General features: G+C 36.2%; 1 protein-coding gene and 2 pseudogenes across 3 annotated transcripts in view; 2 read left to right on the top strand and 1 right to left on the bottom strand.

The window, feature by feature from the left end:
* Positions 1-13,494, bottom strand: part of AUH (AU RNA binding methylglutaconyl-CoA hydratase) — a 161,819-nt gene that overhangs the window by 111,941 nt on the left and 36,384 nt on the right. The gene's annotated exons all lie outside the window — the stretch shown is intronic.
* LOC112390865 (uncharacterized) lies at positions 1,408-1,496 on the top strand (annotated as a pseudogene).
* On the top strand, positions 1,535-1,633 carry LOC112390863 (uncharacterized; annotated as a pseudogene).

The raw sequence follows: 13,494 nt of genomic DNA on the forward strand, positions 1-13,494 counted from the left end.
AGAAAAGACCTGCTTGATTTATGACAAAGATGGCAGTGCTGGAACATTCCAATATATGGGGCTGGGACCACTGAAGGTTCATATGGGGAAAAACAATTCTTGACCCTTCATATCATATACACACACAAATCAGTTAATGGTGCATTACAGCCTAAATCTGAAAGGTAAAACAAATAACTTCTAAATGAAAATATCCAAAGATATCTTCAAGATTTTGGTACAGACAAAGATTTTTAAAAGGTTTTTCCAACACATTTAAAAGGAAAACACTAGAGTTCTTTAAAATTAAAAACTTCTGTTCATCAAAGGACATCATTAAGCAAGTGAATATGCAAGTAAAAGAGTGGGAAATGGTATCTTAAATACATGTGTCCTGTGCATGTAAACAACTATAAATCAGGAAGAAAAATATAAATAATCCAACTATAAAATATAGGCAAAAGATTCATACAGATAATTCACGAAAGAGAATATAACATTGGCTAATAAAGAGATGAAAAGGAATACAACATGATTAATCATCAAGGAAACACCGATTACAAACACAGATAGTTGGGGCTTCCCTGGTGGCGCAGTGGTTGAGAGTCCGCCTGCCGATGCAGGGGACATGGGTTCGTGCCCCAGTCCGGGAAGATCCCACATGCCGCAGAGTGGCTGGGCCTGTGAGCCATGGCCGCCGGGCCTGCAAGTCCGGAGCCTGTGCTCCGCAACAGGAGAGGCCACAACAGTGAGAGGCCCGCGTACCGCAAAAAAAAAACAAAAAAAAAACCCACAGATTGTTTTATAAGCAGTACAGTGCTAAAGTGTTGGTGAAGGTATAGAGCAATGAGAACTTTGATTTAATGCTGCTGGGAGTAAAACTGGTAAAAAAATAAGTCACCACCCCAAGTATACACACCCAACAGAAACACATGATGTGTACACTAAAGGACACGTATAAGCATATTCACAGAAGCATTATTCAGAATAGCTGAAACCAGCAACACCCCAAACATTCATCAACAGCAAAATGAATAAATTGTGAAATATTCCCACAAATACGAATATAACTATTCCTAGATGAACAGTACATACTGAATCCCACAAACGTGTTGAGAAGAAGTCAACCTTAAAAGATACATGCTGGATAATTCCAGTTACATAAAGTTTGAAAACAAGCAAAATTAGTATTTGGTAATAAAAATCAGAAAAACCTCCACTATCTTTTGGGTGAGTGATGGTTAATGATAGGAAGAAGCATAAGGGATGAATTATGGTGTGCTGGTAATGGTAGTGTTCATTTCTTAATTTGGGTGGTGATTGCACAGGTGAGTTCATTTTGCAGAAATTTATTACTTACAGTTTGTGCAATTTTCCCTATGTACATTATAATTCAATTTAAAAGTTTACGTTAAAAAAAAATTCCTTCTGCAGCTAATCAGGCCTCTTTTCTCTGTGGAGGCCTGGTGTGCAATGGCTGCAAAAAGCAGCCACATACACACCATTGTAAAGCAATTATACTCCAATAAAGATGTTAAAAAAAAAACAAAACAAACAGATAACTAAGGCACTAAAAAAAAAAAAAGCAGCTTCCTTGGTAGTGCATGCAGCCTGTTGCTTGTATGGGTTGCCCTAAAGGACCTTCGAGATAGCCCTTACCAGTGGACATTCATGTCTGACATCATGCTCTGCCCAATCTAGGCTCCAGACAGGTATACAGGGTGCCTCTGGAAAGCCCCAGCACGCAGTGGCCAGGGTCCACACTGGCCAAGCCATCACGTCTGTCCGCACCAAACTGCAGAACAAGGAGCAAGTGATTAAGGCCCACACAGGGCCAAGTTCAAGTTTCTGGGCTCCAGAAGATCCACATCTCCAAGAAGTGGATGAATCTGAAGACATGGTGGCAGAAAAGTAGATCATCCTGGATGACTATGGGTCAAATACATCCCTAATTGTGGGCCCCTTGGATAAAAGGCAGACACTGCACTCATGAAAGCCGTGGTGCTTTCCCTTCCTTACTCACGCCCACCAATAAATCCAACTTTCCTGCCCAAAAAACAAATGGAAAAAAATGACAAAAAAAAAATCCTGACTCCATACACATTACCTGCTCCAGCTACGACCAATTTCTCTCCTCTTTTTTTTTAAAGCCAAACTCCTCAAAAGGGCTGTCTTTCTGTCTCCCATCCTCTCTCTCCTCTTACACTATGTCTCTAAACAAGGGGGACAAAAAGATACTAAAAAATAAATATAATAAATAACCAAGATAAAAAGTGATAAATGTTTGGGAGTAAAAATAACAGAAAGTGTGACTCTGGAGTGCAGAGGGAAGTAAAGTTGTGAACCACGTTACAATATTAAATAGTATGATCACACTGGTCTTACTGAGAAAGTATAATAAAATTCAGTAAGATCTCTGTAGTCCATATATTCCTGATAATTTAATATTTGGTTCTAAGTTACATATTTTTAATTATTTGTATTGCTTTTGCAGTATCTACCACAAACTCTTTTCAACCAAATATGTAGTAATCAGAAATGTAATACCCCAAGTAGACAATGCATGGAGTTAATATATCATTTAACAATTCTGAGAGAATATAGTTCATTTAAATATTGCCCACTAAAATGGTCCTCTCCTAAAATCCTTGGACTTTTTTTTATGAATTCCTTCTTTTGAATATGCTTTAGGATTACTATGTAGTAAATTTCTACCTACTTACCTTTGTCGTGGACTAGTCCAGTGAGTCGAAAAGTTATGTAAAACAATGATAATATTCTTTGTTGTACATTGCAGGATACCTAGCTTTCTTGGCCCCCAATAACCAAATGATAGTAAAGCCCCTCAGTCATTGTGAAAAGCAAAAATGTCCCCCTAAATTCTAATATCTTCTCCAATGAGTGTTACCATCCCTCTTGAGAGCTAATGCTCCAAGTCAGTGGTCTTCAACAGTTTTTGTTCCCATTACAGCTGAAAAGAATTTTGAAACACGATGCATTCCCTTGAACAGTTTTATATTGACATCTAAAATTTTTCATAATTTAAATAGTTGCAAGGATTGTGGTGCACTATAAACACTGGCACCTTAAAATACAACTGATATATACCATTGTCAATGCATCCAGTGGAATCTACATACCAGTGACTTGACTCTCAAAATCATTCATGTCTAAAACAAGAAACAAATCCTTGCTTAACGATAAGAAATACGTCATTTATTTTCTTTATGAACAACTTTATGAAGTGTTATATTTCTACAACACTTTGCTGCAATTTTTTTCTGATGCAATCAGCTTTTATGCTTAAAATTCTTCTTTTGACCACTGTCACATTTTTTGCAACAAAACATATATATTGTATAAACTGAATTAATTTTTATTAAATTCCCTGTAACCATGAAGCACTAAGTTTAGAAGTTTTCCTCTGGACTGACTTTTAATTACAAGCATTATTAGCATAAAATTGATTAAATATATTACAAATCTGATAACAACTAGATATTAAAAGTAAACTTTTTTGGGAAAAGTATCTCAATGAGATAGATAAGATGACCTCCCCTCCTTCCATTATTTCATATATCTATGCATGAAAATCATTTATTGCTAGAATACTTCAGCAATGTCACCCAATTCTTTCAACTCCTTTAAAGCCAGCTCTTGAAAAATCACATAGTAATCAAGAAGCATTTAAAAATTCCATAAAAACTTTACTGTCCTTAAATTATGCTGAAAGCAATGAATTGGAAACTGCCAGAATAAGAATAGGATCCTAGTCAAAATTCTCAACATTAGTATTTTAAAATACCCCTTTTATAGCAATTCAGACCTTTCTTCATCCCTGGGTCAAGGAAGCAAAAAAAGGCAAAATCAGGATTGACTACTGTAAAGTGCAAGAAGAGCAACTATGAAAGAGAAGATGGTAAAGAGTAACTTAACCTGCAGATCAGCCTGAAAAATTCTACAAAAAAGTACATATAAGTTATCAGCTAGGTCCCTTTTAAACAGTCTGTATCTCCTGAATGCCTAGAGGAGAACCCAACCTCAGTCTGGGGGATAATTGCTTTAAGTCATTTCCCTCAGAGTACAGGTGCTGGAATTATCTATTCCATGAAATGTCTGGATAGAATGTTCCTCTGCAGTCATGGAGACCAAGTGTTTTCATTGTTATGGGACCAGTCAGGTTTTCTATTTAAGTCAGTTTTGGTTAAGTTTTATTTTCTAATAATTTACCTATTCCACTTAAAATTTCAAATTCACTGACATCAGTTATTCTTAATATTATCTTACCAGATTAATCTCTGTGAAGTTTATACCTATGAGATCCTTTTTCAATTTGAATATTGTTTAGTTATTCCCTCACCCTTGATAAATCTTGTCAGAAATTTGGCTATTTGACTTTTGAGGAACCAACTTTGGACTTTATTATCCTATTACTTACTGTGTATTCTTCCAAGTCATAAGTTTATGTTCATCTTCAGTTCTTTCCTTCTACCCTATCTGGGTTTATTCTGTAGTCACTTCTGTCATTTTTAAAAATTGGATTCTTAGTTTATTCATCTTGAGCATTTATTCTTTCTTAAAGTACAATCTAAACTACATTATACAACTTTTAAAGTATTTTGTTAGAATTTAGTTCTGAATATGTTCTAATTTCCATTAAGATTCCTTTGTTGAGCTGTAAGTTATTTAGAAGTTATTTTACATTCCCCACTGTAGGGGACTTTTTCTAATTACCTTTTGTAAATGACGTGTATCTTAACTGCCTGTAGTCACAGAATTCAGCCTTTGAAATCTGTGCAGGTTTTACAGCCAAGCAGATGGTTAATTTTCATGAATATTCCACGTGTGCTTAAAAGAGATGCACAGTCATCAACTGCTGAGGGCAATGATCCACACAGGTACATTACATTAACCCTCAGTAGGCCAGGAAAAATAATCAACACCCTTTATCAGCTGGGCTGCCAGACTCTTTGTATTAATATTTTATTTAATATTTAGGTCATTTTATAAATAATTTACAGAAAAATAAAAGGATGATAAAAAATCAAATTAGTTGGAAATTTCAGTCAAAATTTAAATACATAAAATCCATATATTTTTATATTTTCCTGGTATGTGCACATATGTGTATTACACATATACATACCTACAAATGCATAGTGTATGCATATATACACTCACAAACTTACATATATCACACACACATATACACACGAACACATATGAAAAGGGTTATATCATTTGAATGAAACTGGTCATCAACTGACACACATGAACCTGGGACATATAATTTTATAAAATCTGATTTCAAATATAGCTCTACTAAATGATCATTACTTCTGCTTCTTCTTGAACTTGCATTGTAGAAATGCTGCGCTTTTGAAAATTTGGATGGCCCATAAACTTGTTGAGGACAGCCATATTCATTGTTCCCTGGTTATAAATATTCATTTTTAGATTTATAAATATCCATCAGAATGATCAATGATTTGTTTTCTTTTCTAAACCATAGAGTCCCTTCCTGTCACCTCTGTATACACACCCGCCTTCAACACTCTTCAATTACAAGCTGTATCAAGTAAATGCTCATGTACATCATCATATGAAATGCAAGAAATATGTCACATATCCTTTTGGAAAAACTGAATAGTCCAACTTCTTGTCACAAAATACTGCATGGTGAAGTCCTTCCTACCTAATGACTAACTGGATGCAGATTCCATACTTCCTTTATAGAAACCACAGAAATATACTGCTCACTCATCAATTCTTGAGTTCAAGAAAATTAATCTAGGATATTGTCACCTGATGACTCACAGTCTAAGATTTCACTCATAAGATCAAGTTCACCATCATGATTAGGGCCTACAGTCTGCTGTCTCTTTTGACCATTATTTTATCCATCTAATAACTGTGAAATGTCTTCCTCTGTCAACTTTTCTACTCTTGTACCATTATGTGTAGAAAATGAAAAATTCTAAATTCTCAGCTGTGTTCAGTGATAACTAAAAGAATGACTACAAAGATGGCACCTCCAGACTTCAGTTATATTTTCTTAAAATATGTGCAACTCTTGAGGCAATGCAATAAAAAAAAAAGATAATGCAATAGCAATGATTTGACCTCTACAACATCTTTCTGAATTCCATCTTTCTTCCATTTTCTTATTTTAGTTTTTCATAGCATAGTTGGGAATAATTAAAGAGTAATGATAAAAATCATTCCTAGGATGATGAAATTACCAATATAAAGATACAGTGATATGAGATAAGAACCCACAGCATCTTACATTCATAAAAAGTTCCAATGAACCCATACAGTAACTGCAAGAGAAAAGGAGTTTTAATTTTCTTTTTTAAATTTTCTGTTCTTCAGAAGACCTCTAAGAAAGAATGAAAGCCATAAAACATCAATCCATACAAGCAAAATTGTTCAAAAAAGAAACTAGTAAATTAAATCTGGGTCCAGGGGACTCTGACGATATAAGGGTTAAGTTTACTAACTGACATATTCAAATCTCCTATAGACTTACTTTTTCCTTGTTTAATCTATCATCAACTAAGAAAAGTGCTAAAAATTCCCATTATGGTGGTGGATTTGTCCATTTTTCCTTGGGGTGATATCAATTTTTGCACTGTATATTTTGAGGCTGTTTCTAACAGCAAAAAAGCTGAGAATGATCATATCTACAAGGGAAATTGAATCTTTTATGATTATGTAGTGACCTTCTTTAACTCTAATAATTACTACCTCTAATAAAAATTTGTTTTAAAGTCTATTTCATTTGATATCAATATAGTTATACCAGCTTTCTTTTAGTCATTATTAGACTGGTATATCTTTTTCTACTCTTCAACTTTCAATGTCCTTATGCTTTAGGTGTTTCTTATAAGCAGCTTGGTGATAACTTTTCTTAAGCCAGCCGTTGCTTGTCTTCTAATTCAAGAATTTAGTACACTTAACATTCACTATGATAGGGTAATAAATTTGAATTTATTTCTACAATTACATTTTAGGATATTTAGCCCATTAGTTCTTTTTTTTCTCCCTCCATCTCCCTCCCTATTTTTTAACCATCTTCTGGATTGACTGTTTTACTTGTTCTTATTTCATTTACTCAGAAGTTTAAATACCACCTGTATACCAATGTCAAAATTTTTACCTCATGCCCAGACCTATACCCTGAACTAACTACAGACTCCTAAATTCAGCTGTCTATTAGACATATCCAGTTGAACGTCTAATATGCATCTTATAAACACAATAAACCCTCCCCTCCCCCAACTATTAAGTTTCCTCCCCAGAATATGCTCCTCTTGCATTCTTCCACTCCTCAGTTAATGCTAACCCCATCCTTTCAATGTTCTGATCAAAACAGAATCAACCTTGATTCTTCTCCCTCATACCCACTCCTTTTCATCAGTAAATCCATGTCTCCACCTTCAAAATACATGTAGAATCCAATAATTTTTCACCACCTCCACTACTACACTGGTCCAAGTATGATCTTACCTGCAGGGGATCAAAGACAGAAGTTCTGGAACAGTCTATTCTCAACAACAGCCAGAGCAAGCCTTTTAAAATTTAAGTCTTTTCAGGTCACTCCTTAGCTTAAAACACCCCAGATTCTCTTTTCACTCAAAGTAGAAGTGAAAATTCTCTGTCACTTGGACTCCTACTACTTCTGTGACATCACCTCCTAGAACTAATCTTGTCCACTGGGCTCCAGAGACACTAACCTTCTTGCTCTCCCATTATCTTGCAAAGTGTGATGTTGCCTCCAGGCTCCGTTCTTCTTTTATTTTATTTTATTTTTTATTTTTTAACATCTTTATTGGAGTATAATTGCTTTACAATGGTGTGTTAGTTTCTGCTTTATAACAAAGTGAATCAGTTATACATATACATATGTTCCCATATCTCTTCCCTCTTGTGTCTCCCTCCCTCCCACCCTCCCTATCCCACCCCTCTAGGTGGTCACAAACCACCTAGCTGATCTCCCTGTGCTATGCGGCTGCTTCCCACTAGCTATCTATTGTAGTGAGGTGGATAGTCCTAGAGTCTGTCATACAGAGTGAAGTAAGTCAGGAGAAAAACAAATACCGTATGCTAATACATATATATGGAATCTAAGAAAAAAAAAATGTCATGAAGAACCTAGGGGTAAGACGGGAATAAAGACACAGACCTACCAGAGCAGGCTCCGTTCTTGCTTACCTCTCTGCCTAAAACACTCTTCCCCAGGTATCCACAAGGGAAGTTCACTTCTTCCAGTGAACTTCTTCAGGACTAGTTCACTTCTTCCAGGACTCTACTTATTTATCTCCTTCTCAGAGAGGTCTTCCCTCTTCACCATATATGGAACAGTAACCCTCCATGCCAATCACAACTCATTCTTCTTGCCCAGTTTTATTTGTATTCAGAGCATTCATCTGACACAGTACACATTTACATTAATTTTTTTTTCACTGCCTCCCCTACCGCCATGCCTATGGAGGCTCCACAAGAGCAGGTGATTGCTGTCTTACTTACTGCTGTATTCCTAGATCCTAGAATAGTCCCTAGCCCATGACAGGCTCTCCTCCAAGAAATTTGATGAATAAATAAATGAATAAATGAAAGAAATCCATGTGTTTTCTTTACAGCTGGGCCCTAATGAAGACAGTTTATAGTAGGAAATTTAAAACTCATGAATATTGGCTGTCTACTTAGCATCTACCGCCCTCCTCCCACTTCCTAAAGGTGGCCTTATTTTTGTTGTCTGCCTCTACCGCCCCCACCCCCCACATTCCATGTACTTTGAAAGAAGTTAAATCCATTCCCATAGCAAATCAGCATAGTTTCTTCCTCTGAGAAGTCAAATCAAGATCAATCTGAGGGTTCCAGCTTGGATTTGGGCAAAAGTGTTCTCTTCATTTCAACATGGTCATACATAGATAGGAGGCCCTGAACTACTGAAGCTTCAGCCTACCAAGCTGGATGAAGGTGGCATATAGAAGACAGTGAAGGCAAAGGAATTTCATAACAGCCCAGAATCACTGAATTAGAGCAATCCTAACTACCTTGTAGTTTAAGTCAACTTGAATCAATTTTTCTGTACCTGAAGCTGAGAGATTCCCATCTGATGCTTATTACCAACTAGATGATATATTACAAATGATAACAAATGGGTCAGATTCACTCTACATCTATTCTCAAGGAATGGGATTGATTGATGAGGGCACTGGTTAGCCCTAATTATTACATGGAATTTCTAGCCAAGGTTTAGCGTGGGAGAGAACCAAATCAGGTTCAGGAACATAATCTTCTTGTTATGACTACCATCATAGCTTCTAAAACTTTAATAGCAACACTAAATTCTCAAGTACTTTTAGCTTAGATTTCTTCATCCTGGATCTGAAACCACCTTTTATCCAATTAAACATAAAATTTCAATCTATAAAAAGTTACAAGGACTTAACAGTTTCTGGTTCCACATACAAGGAGCTTAGAAGTTGTCACTCTGTCCTAACAACAAGTAAAAGCTGAACAGACTGAATCAACAACTCTTCTAGGATCTGAAAGAGAGGTGAGGAGGACACAGGGCAAACCACTGCTCCCAAGACTGAAGAAACAAACAGACAGATACAGAGAATCACAACATACCAGAGCAGAGACTCAGGATGAGTGGAAACCAGTGCCAGGGTCAGAAAACCTGAACTGTAATTGATAAACTGCTGGAGGCTCAGTAGGAACAACTCTGAGGGTTAAAAACTCTAGGGGTACCCCACAGTTTTCTGAGATTTACCTCCAAGAGCCTAACCAGCTTCTCAAAATAAATACTGGAGAAAAATCCCCTCCTCCTTCTAACAGAGGAAGGGGCAAAGGAACCATTTTGAAATACCAGAGCACTCTATTCTTAACAAGGCCTGCCTTCAGGGAAAACTGATAAACCAAAGCCTAACTGACCTGGAGGAAGGGAAACACCAAACTCCAGCCCACTCTAGTCATCCAGTCCCACCTAAGGGGGCAAAAAAACCCTAAGAAACACTTGTGAAGTTCACAGAGGCATAGGCTCACTAAAAGCCTGAGAACTAATCATAGCACAATAGAACACTTCCCCTCCTCCCAGCACCTTACTTCATTACTAAAGGCCTATTCACAGCCTTTACCCAGTACATCATGTCAGGCTATCAAGAAAATATTGAAAGGCATACCAAATCACAAAAACACAATTTAAAGAGACAGACCAAGCACCAGAACCAGACGTAGCAGACATGTTGGAATTATAAACCAGGAATTTGAAACAAATTGTTAAGGGCTATAATGAATAAAGCAGACAGCATGCAAGGGCTCCAATGAATAAAGCAGAGAGCATGCAAGAACAGATGGGCAATGCAAGCAGAGATGGAAACCCTAAGAAAGAAAAGAGATGCTAGAGATCAAAAACTTTGCAAAAGAAATGAACACTGGCTTTGATGATCTTCTCAGTAGACAGGACAGAGCTGAGCAAGCAATCTCTGAGCTTGAGGATGTCACAATAGATTCCAAAGCTGAAAAAGGGAACAAAGACTGAAAAACAAAAACACCAACATCAAAGGACTGAGGGACAACTACAAAAGTATAATATGTGCATAATGGGAATATCAAAAGGAGAAAAAAGGGAAAAAGAAACATAAGAAACATCTGGAACAATAATGACTGAGAATTTCCCCAGATTTATGTCAGACACCAAACCACAGATCCAGAAAGCTCAGCGAAAACCAGGCAGAGAACACCAAGAACACCAATGCAAAAACCAAGCAACCAACAAATAAAAAAAAACTACCTAGGCATATTTTCAAACTACTAAAAGTCAAACATAAATTCTGAAAGAAGCCAGAGGAAAAATACATCTTACCTATAAAAGAACAAAGGTAAGAATTACATCTGGCATCTTCTCAGAAACCATGCAAGCAAGGAGTGGAGTGAAATATTTAAAGTGTTGAGAGAAAAAGAATACCAAACCTAGAATTCTGTACCTGTGAAATCCTTCAAAAGTGAAGGAGAAATAAAAACTTTATCAGAGGTGCTTCCCTGGTGGCGCAGTGGTTAAGAATCTGCCTGTCAATGCAGGGGACACAGGTTCGAGCCCTGGTCCAGGAAGATCCCACATGCCACGGAACAACTAAGCCCATGCACCACAACTACTAAGCCTGCGCCTCGCTAGAGCCCGTGAGCCACAACTACTGAGCCCGCGCACCTAGAGCCTGTGCTCCACAACAAAAGAAGCCACTGCAATAAGAAGCCCACGTACCGCAACGAAGAGTAGCCAGCCCCCACTTGCTGCAGCTAGAGAAAGCCCACGCACAGCAACAAAGACCCAACGCAGCCAAAAATAAAATAAAATAAATACATTTATAAAAAAAAAAACTTTATCAGATAAACAAAAACTGAGGAAATGTGTTGCCAACAGACCTGCCTTGCAAGAAATATTTTAAAAAATATTTAGAGGGAAGGAAAATTATATAGTCAGAAACTTGTATCTACATAAAGAAAGTGCATCAAAGAAGAGTAAGTGAAGGTAAAATAAAAACTTTTACTTTTCTTATTCTTAATTGACCTAACAGGTAACAATGTGTTCAAAATAATAATAGTATTTGATTATGTTTACCTATGGATATATCTTACATATATATGTGTATGTGTGCCTATATGTGTATAAACATATATAAGAGAAACAATTAATAGCTATTATAAAGGATGGAAGGGAAGAATTAGGATTATTTTGTTATTATAATGTATCACACTACCCATAAAGCAGTATTATTTTAAAGTGGACTTAGATTAACCATAAATGTATATTGCAAACTCTAGAGCAACAATAAAAAAAGGAAATATAACTGACATGCTAAGAAATGAGAGAAAATGGAATTACATAAAATGTTCCAATGCCTTTTGAAAATCACAAAAGGCAAAAAAGAGAAGAAATAAAAAGGAACAAAGAACAAAGGCAACAAATAGAAAACAGTAACTAATATGGTAGATATTAATTCAACTATATCAATGATCACTCTGAATATCAATGTCTAAATGCAGCAATAAAAAGAGATTGTCAGAGCTGATAAAAAAAAAAAACACTGAACTATATATGACTACAAGAAATCCACTTTAAATATAAACACACATATAAATTAAAAGTAAATGGATAGAGAAAAACATACCATTCTAACACTAATCGAAAGAAAGCAAGAAGAGCTATATTAATTTCAGATACACATACTTCAAAGCCAAGAAAGCTATCAGCAATAAAGAAGGACATTACATAATGATAAAGGGGTCAAATCTCCAAGAACACATACCAATCCTTAAAACATATAACAACCAAGCATCAAACTACGTGAGGCAAAAACTGATAGAACTGAAAGGAAAAACAGAAGAATCCATTACCATAATTAAAATTTCAATATATCTCTATCAGAAATGGACAGATCCAGTAAGCAGAAAACCAGTACAGACGTAACTGAACTCAACAACACCATCAATCAACTGGATATAACTGACATTTATAGCCTACTTCATCCAACAACAGCAGGATACACATTCTTCTGAAGCTCACATGGAACATTCACCAAGATAGGCCCCATTTGGGGCCATAAAGCACACCTTAACAAATTTTAAAGAAAAGAAATCATACAATGTCTACTCTCAGTCCACAAGAGAAGTCAACAAGAAATCAAGAACAGAAAAATAACTGGAAAATCCCAAAACACTCAGAGATTAAACAACACACTTCTAAATAATACAAGTCAAAGAAAAAATCTCAAGTACTATAGAATTTTAAAAAACATTTCATTCAATAAAAATAAATGAATAAATAAATCTCAAGAGAAATTTTAAAATGTTTTGAAGTAAATGAAAATGAAAACACAATTTATCAAAATCTGTGGTATACAGAAAAAGCAGTGCTTAAAGGAAAATTTATACACCACTGAATGCATATGTTATGAAAGAATATCTAAAGTCAATACACTAGAAAAAGTGCAAATCAAATCCAAAGTAAGCAGAAGAAAGAAATAATAATAAAACAGAAATTATGAAATTGAAAACAAAAAGCAACAGAGAAAATCAACAACAACAAAAAAAGCTGGTTCCTTAAGATCAATATAATAAATAAGCTTCTAGCCATACTTATGAAGGAAAAAGGAAAGAGGACACAAATGATTTTTAGTGTCAGAAATGAAAGAGGTGACACTGCTACAGATCCCACAGATGTTAAAAGAATAACAAAAAAGAATACTATGGGGCTTCCCTGGTGGCGCAGTGGTTGAGAGTCCGCCTGCCGATGCAGGGGACATGGGTTCGTGCCCTGGTCCGGGAAGATCCCACATGCTCTTCCCACATGCCACAGAGCGGCTAGGCCTGTGACCCATGGCCGCTGAGCCTGTGCGTCCGGAGCCTGTGATCCGCAATGGGAGAGGCCACAACAGTGAGAGGCCCACGTAACGAAAAAAAAAAAAAAAATACTATGAACAATTCTATGCCCACAAATTTGAT

The sequence above is a fragment of the Neophocaena asiaeorientalis genome, unplaced genomic scaffold, assembly GCF_003031525.2.
Source record: "Neophocaena asiaeorientalis asiaeorientalis breed wild unplaced genomic scaffold, Neophocaena_asiaeorientalis_V1.1 scaffold160, whole genome shotgun sequence".
Classification (NCBI taxonomy): Eukaryota; Metazoa; Chordata; class Mammalia; order Artiodactyla; family Phocoenidae; genus Neophocaena; species Neophocaena asiaeorientalis.